The sequence below is a fragment of the Anas acuta genome, chromosome 2 (genome assembly GCF_963932015.1).
Source record: "Anas acuta chromosome 2, bAnaAcu1.1, whole genome shotgun sequence".
NCBI classification, from domain to species: domain Eukaryota; kingdom Metazoa; phylum Chordata; class Aves; order Anseriformes; family Anatidae; genus Anas; species Anas acuta.
The window spans coordinates 44,065,609-44,072,415 of NC_088980.1; the positions used below are offsets into that span (position 1 = coordinate 44,065,609).

General features: G+C 49.9%; 1 long non-coding RNA gene across 1 annotated transcript; it reads right to left on the reverse strand.

Moving 5' to 3' along the window:
- Positions 1 to 579: 579 nt before the first annotated feature.
- On the reverse strand, positions 580 to 4,323 carry LOC137852602 (uncharacterized). The gene is made up of 2 exons (XR_011093956.1): positions 4,016 to 4,323; positions 580 to 3,847 (listed from the first exon to the last, which is right to left on the reverse strand). It is a non-coding gene; the product is annotated as an uncharacterized lncRNA (long non-coding RNA).
- Positions 4,324 to 6,807: the final 2,484 nt, after the last annotated feature.

Sequence of the window (6,807 nt, forward strand, 5' to 3'; positions counted from 1 at the left end):
TTTGTTTGCTCTGGCTAACAGTTTGCGAGCAGGGCTGTATTTTTCCCCGTTTCTGGTGACATTTGGCTGTGGAGGAGCATTTCGGATGCAGGCTCTCGGGTAGCAGAGTGTTCTGCTGGCTCCCGCCGCAGCAGGCACGGAAATGCGTGTTTGGAGGGAAGTCCTGATTAAGATCATCAAAGAGTTTCCTTTTTTTGACTCGAACGGTCCTGCACAATGCAAGCGCCACAAGCCAAAAAGCACGAGTCAATGCTTTAATCACCAGCAGAGGTGTTGGGCGTAGAAAGGAATCACTCATTTTTCAAGGCACGCCGGCAGGGAGGATGCTCCGTGCTGGCCCTGTTGGCTTTACACCTTTTTATCGGCACCCACCCTTGTCCAGACAGGATGCAGGGGAGGCAGGACATCGGCTTGGCCCTATACGGATGCTCTGGTGCTCGTGTCGGTGTCTTGAATTGAGGAGCCCTGGAGCCTTTGCTCTCTGCCACCGCTTCTTCCCCTGCCCAGTGGCTGATGAGAGGAGGCTCCGGCAGGCCGGTCCCGCAGGGCTTTGAAGATGAAAAGGGCCAGTGCTCACTGATTAAACTACAGGGCTGACACACCTTTGCAAAACCTGTACTTTAGTGCTTCCAGACAAGCCAGGGAAAGCGAGCACCTCACCAAAGAGCCCAAGCAGAATACCCTCATCCCCTGGTCCTAGACCACTGCCTTTATCCCGCACAGGTGGCTGGCATCCCTCAGGTCCTCGGGCCCTGTCACAGTGCCATGGGACAAAGATGCCGTGTGCTCATCTGGCCAGGCAGGCATCAAGGCAGGAGGGAAACTCGTCGCTGTGTTCCTGGGGCTGGGTTTGAGACCGGGGCTGGCACCCAGAAATTGTTCTGCCACAGCCTTGCTATGCGGTGTCAAGCACGTTATTTACTCTCTGAGCTTCCTCTGCCCATCTGCTTTGGCACAGGGGGGTGCAGGATGAGAAATCTGTTACTGAAAGGCCAGGCTCGTGTTTTTCAGATATAAATGGTGTGATGATGAGTATGGAGTGGAGGGAGGAAGGGGGACTAACAGGGCCGCACGTGTCTCTCTGAATCCCATGACACCATCGTGGACATCTGGTTTGTGACAGTCCGGTCACAACCATGGCCACCCCCTTGAGGACCATGAAGTCTCTGGCCAGAGAGATGAGAAGTTGGGCTTAAAGAAAATGCCACAGCTCTTGGCAAAGTACCCTGACCTTTCATAAGCAGTGCTGATGTGGCGAGCGAAGAGAGTGCTTTGCTGGAGAAACTGGAGCTTTAAGGAGGGGGTGAGGAGGGATGTCAGAAGGCAAAGACACGGAACAAAAAGAGGCCTTCCAGATCCGAAAGGCACAAAGAAGAGGGTGGGATACCAAAGGGATGGGGCGGCTGGGTGGGAAGTTTGGGAGGGCAAGGAGAGCTTGAGGCACTGGGGAGGAGGAAGGGTGGAGGAGCACAGCTCGGTTCCTGCTGGACGTGTTCAGGCCCCACTCTAATATTTCACATGGTTTTGATATTCGTGTACCATGGGCTTTCAGTGCTCAGGGAAAATAAGTGTGGTATAAATGTAAGATCATTATTCACTCAGCATGTCAACTTGTTTAAATTTCCGTGAGGAGAGCAAGTATATTATGGTATTGTTATCCTATGCAGGGAGTTGTTCATTTTTAATTATAGTTCATGAGAAATACAGACTCTTACGATGTGTCATCTGCTCAAACAGATATATACATCTTCAGGAAAAATAATAGTGCCATGAAATACCATTCTTACAAGGTGCCAGAACAAAGCTCATGTGCACATCCCCTCACACTCACTGGTAAAATAAACGCAGGGGACTAAACATAGAAATGTATCCCACAGATATGTCTAGCAGCTAACCATCAGTCAGCGGGACTGGGCTGTGCAAATCCCTCGTGTGCCTGTATGTAAACAGATTCCCCCACACCCCAGGGCTGACATTCACGCATAAGGGCACATCTCGTGTTTCCTGATTTGCTTCCTCCTCCAGCCATCAGCATCCCTACATTTGGGAAAACACAACGGGGAGAGAAACCGGGAGCCAAAAAAGCCCAAGGTAACCCAGGGGGGGCTCTTCCTGCCCTCCGCAGGTGTTGTTCCCATCACCTCGCTGCTGGCTGCAGAAAATGAAGCCTTACCATCGCCCTTTGTCCCGCAGGCAGCAATTTTCTGCTTGTCTGCGGGAAATAATCCTCTTTTAATTTAATTATTCATTTTTCAATTATTTAAGGCAGTACTCTGGGAGAGCAGCAACGCTTTTGGTTAGCTTTCAGATCACCGCCGCCTCAGCGAGCAGAGCCCTGGGATCCAGCTCCTGGGGAAAAGGGATTCTCTGCTTTCCTATGGGGAGCTCTTCCTCCTCCTCTCCCTGCCATACCCCTTGGGACATTCCCACACCATCTGCCGACCTGCCTAGGTCCCACGGGGGCTTCACCCTGCCTGGCTGAGGCCAAAGGCTCAGGATGAGGATGGCTGAGTGGAGCCTGCCAGTGCTGAGCACAACTGCTTCAGCCCTTCCTAGGGAACCGAAGTAGATGCTGGCCCTCCGTGGAGACACTTTATATTTTTTACACTTTTCCATTCGGGCTGATTTTCCATTGAGATGCATCCGTGTTCATTCCTGAATGACATCAGCTCTGATTCAAAGGGCAGGAGTATAATTTCATCAGTCCTAAAAGGTTATTGCATCAAATAAATAAATACACTTGTGCAGTATTGAATAGGAAGAAGTTTAAAAGAGAAGAGGCCATTTCTGCTGCCACTTGCACATTTTTGATAGATGCATCCCCATTCATTTCTCTGTAGCTAATTTTGTTTTATGCCTGCCTAAGTGAGAGCAGAGTCAGGCCTTCCTCCTGCAGCATATAGAGTGGAAAAAAAAAAAAAAAAATCTATTTTTAAAGCTGAAAGCCTTTCTTGCTTGTATTTATCATGTGTCACTTTGTTGGCAGAAGTGGTGTAAATGGCACATAAAAGCTAAATTAGCTATTTATGGTACTGCTCATGACCCTAATATCCGCCGTCACAACAGCGGCCGGGCATTGCTTGGGCAGCAGCACTAACGAAGCCTGGATTCCTCTGCAAAGATAAGAGCTAATCCTATTCACCTCTTCCACACTAAAGCCACTAAACGGGCCTCCTTTTTCTTTACGGATGCCCATTTTTGCACTCCTCCTGGATATTTAATATCTCTAAGCTCTCTAGTCCGCTGTGAAATTTGGTCAACCCCAGCAAGGGATCCAAAAGTTATTATAGGAGCAACAAGATAAGAACAAGAAGAATGCCCAAGTCTCCATCTCAGCAGCAAACACAGCTCATAAAGGGGTCTGAAATTCCCTGCACGAGGTGGCAGCGAGGCAGATACCAGGTGGCACAGGCTGCGGGGTGCATCCCCTGGGCCAGATATTGCTGTTTTCTTCCTCTAAGGGGGGCTTTTCTCAGCCTCATACGGTGACCCGGCTTCTCTGAATGTCACCTTAGCACTGCACGAAGAGCTTTGTGTTATTTATTTTCATTCACCTAAGCACCATCTCCTCTTCCTTGCACCAGCAGCGATGCCCCCACGCTGAGCAGACAAGACATGGTTTTCCACTTCTGCAAGTGAGGACAAGGCAAGGACAAAAACGAGCAGTCCAGCAGTTCACCTTTGGTCCTCAGGGTGATGATGGGCTGCTCCCCTTGGGCATTCTCAGCAAGACAACGTTATGCTTCTTACCTCTCCGTTGCAGTAAATCCATTGGTAAAATGTCTCACGAAGACATCCCGTCCCCCATCGCAGGAAGAAGTTTCCATCCAGCTAGGAAATTTATTCACTGTAAAATTGAACGGGAGAATAAGATTTCCAGGGAGAGCCCGCAGCTGTAATAAAGGATTATTGCCAATTTCTTAGGCCACGTGCACAGAGCCTGGCAGGCAGGTAGGAGAAGATTTTGTGTGCTCCAAACCCCACGACCAGGCTAACCGGGTGCAGAGACCCTCACCTGCAGGTGACAGGTTAGCTGGAGCTCCTGCAAGGCTTCCCAACACCAACTGGTGAAGCAAGTTGGCAGTAAGATGTTAACCTCAGACCACGTCTCTGTTTCCCAAATTCCTGACAAGGCTGATGGCGAAAAAGCTCAGCTCCCCATCAGCAGGGTAGAGGCAATAGCTCCTTTTTGGTGATGGCACTAAAGGATGCCACACACTCCAGGTGCTGGGGGAGCCATACATGTTCCACAGCCTGAAATAAATACAAAATGCTACAATTTAAAGGCTCTTGTCTTTCAGTTGCTAATGGCTTAATTAAACAATAACGTTTAACAGATGTGCTTTTTCTCCTCCAATAATTCACTCCATCTGTGTCAGTGTAACTAGGCCCAGATTAGTGCATCAAAGTGTAGATGTGGATGTCTTACTTCGGGTTTTATGTATTAATGCGCATTTGCATATATATTGTTTCATCTTGTGAAGAGATGAATACCTCCATAGAAGGAGATATTGCACACCATGGAGTTTAAAGAGCCTCTCTTAGTAAAGTAAGAGCAAAAAAAAAAAGCATAAATCCAGACAAATAGGCAAATACAGATACCTTGAAATGAAGCACACGTGGGCACGTGTATATTGGGGGTGTTGGCTACTGTATTACACAGCCTGGGATGTTGAGAATTTGGTGACCATTTGTTTCTGAAGCATTTTTTCTAACTTCACGTGCTGAGAAAAGAGCTTGCCTTGCTACATGCGGCAGCACACAACCACCTGAATCCCGAGGCTGGGGGAATGGGCAACCTGGAGGTACCCATGGAGAGCTTTGTTGTTTTATGGAACAGCTTTAATGGCATTAGGGACGAGCATAGCCCTGCTGATTGTTATTGTTATTACTTTAAAAAACCCTTACAGGTGCAAAATGCTTTCTCAAAGACTCCAGGATGCCTGGGAGACCTTGCAGGCTGTGGCCCAGCTCTCACAGCAAGCCCACCTCCCTCAGTCCCCTGCTTCCCAACACCTCTCGGGTCCTGTCCTGCCCCACAGCCGGGATGTGGCTGCCCCACAGAAGCTGTTGTTGGGGCACAGCCCCTGTCTCCTGCATGGCCATGAGATCTTGTGGCAGCAGACACTCCTGGGGATGCTGTTCCTGGGGAGGCAGAGCCAGTGCTTCACGCTGCTGGCCACTTCTCATACTGGTCTTACTGGGGCAAACCCCGGTGCTGAGTTCAGATGGGGGATACCCAGTCAGGACTACTCGCAGGGCTGGATCCCTCACTTCTCAGCCATCTTCCTTGTAATGCCCCAGCTATGAAATCTTATGAACCGAGTGGGTTACGCGACTTTCCCCGAATTTAATTTAGATTAATTTCATTTTAATCAGTCCCTCTCCTCAGCATCCTATTAACCTCCCAATGAACCCTTCCTATAAGGGGATTGGGAAGGGAGGCAGGCTGCATCTGTTAAAATGTTAGCCTGCTCTTTAGGTTGCAAAGCATCAGGCAGTAGAAAAAGCATTGACAGGCACCACACGTGGTCAGGGGGACGGTGGCTGACCGTGCAATGTGCCACCTGAGTAAAAACCCCAACCAAATTCAGTTGTCCTGAACTGGCCCCAGAGGTAGCACCTGCCTAGGTAATCACTGCTGAACATCAGCCACGGTGTTGTCACAGCGGACGGCATGGATGGACAAGGACGGACACGTTTGCCACTGACGTTATCTCCCAGTGCATTTCATCCCTTTAAAAATAGCTATCTAACGAACGTGTCCGCTGGATATTAAAAGAATAGATATTTCTGAAAATCGGCAGTCTCTGCCAGCGCTCTCTGGAAAGCTCGTGTGCCATTTGGCTTGGCTAAACTTGCACTCAGCCTTTCCAGGATTTCTGTCCTGCGTGAGCAGCTGATGCGCTCGCCACAAGGGCTGTTACCCAGCCGTGAATAGGAGGAGAAGGGCTTTGCATTATCACAAATAGGATGGAGAGTCCTTCACCAAACAGCCTTTCTATTAGGAAGCAATCTGCATTTGGGCACAGAGAGACCAGTGCTGAATACATTATTTTCCTGCTCCCCGGCCATGTCTCTTCCTTACCTTTGAGTCAAATTTCACCTTTTTCTCCCAAGTAATCCCCATTCTCATTCAATTCACCATCAGCTTTTCCCCCATCACCACCTGCCTGCCACCCACAGCCTGCCCAGTCCTTCCCAGTGCTCATGGCTGTGTCCCTTCTGGGTGAACAGGGTGCTCAAAGCTCTCCCCTGACTCAAGGTCACCCACCCCCAAAACAAGACAGCTGGAGCTACAAGCAAGCAAAAATCCCTTATTTTCTAGATGTGGAGAAGTCCATGGCTCATACAGGAAGGACGTCCCTGTGTCACCAGCCCATGGCCTGCCACCACTCACCACGCCAGTTGGGTGAGGCAAATATCCCTTGGGCTCGGCTGAGAGCGACTCTTACCTGTCCGGCCAGAAAGCAGTGTCAGCCAACGACTTCTCAGGGGCTTAATTAAACTGTAGGCAAATGAGTAAGCTACTGTGAAGCAAAACATCCTCTTCCTCATCGTGGTTATGCAGGCAGATCTCAGGAACGAGACCTTCCCTCCCCACAGCTGTGTGCGTGGCAAAAACGTGTAACTTGGTTTATTTCGCTTCCACGCTCGCACACCCAAGGTGAATGCATGCGGCTCGTACAGAGCTTTTTCCTGAGAGCAATCCCCATGAGCAGAGGTGGGTCTGTGGGCTCTGCCCTGACTCTGTGGGGACCCCGGGGCTGGGAGTGTCGGGGCGGAGACCCCAGGTCCAGGCACTGA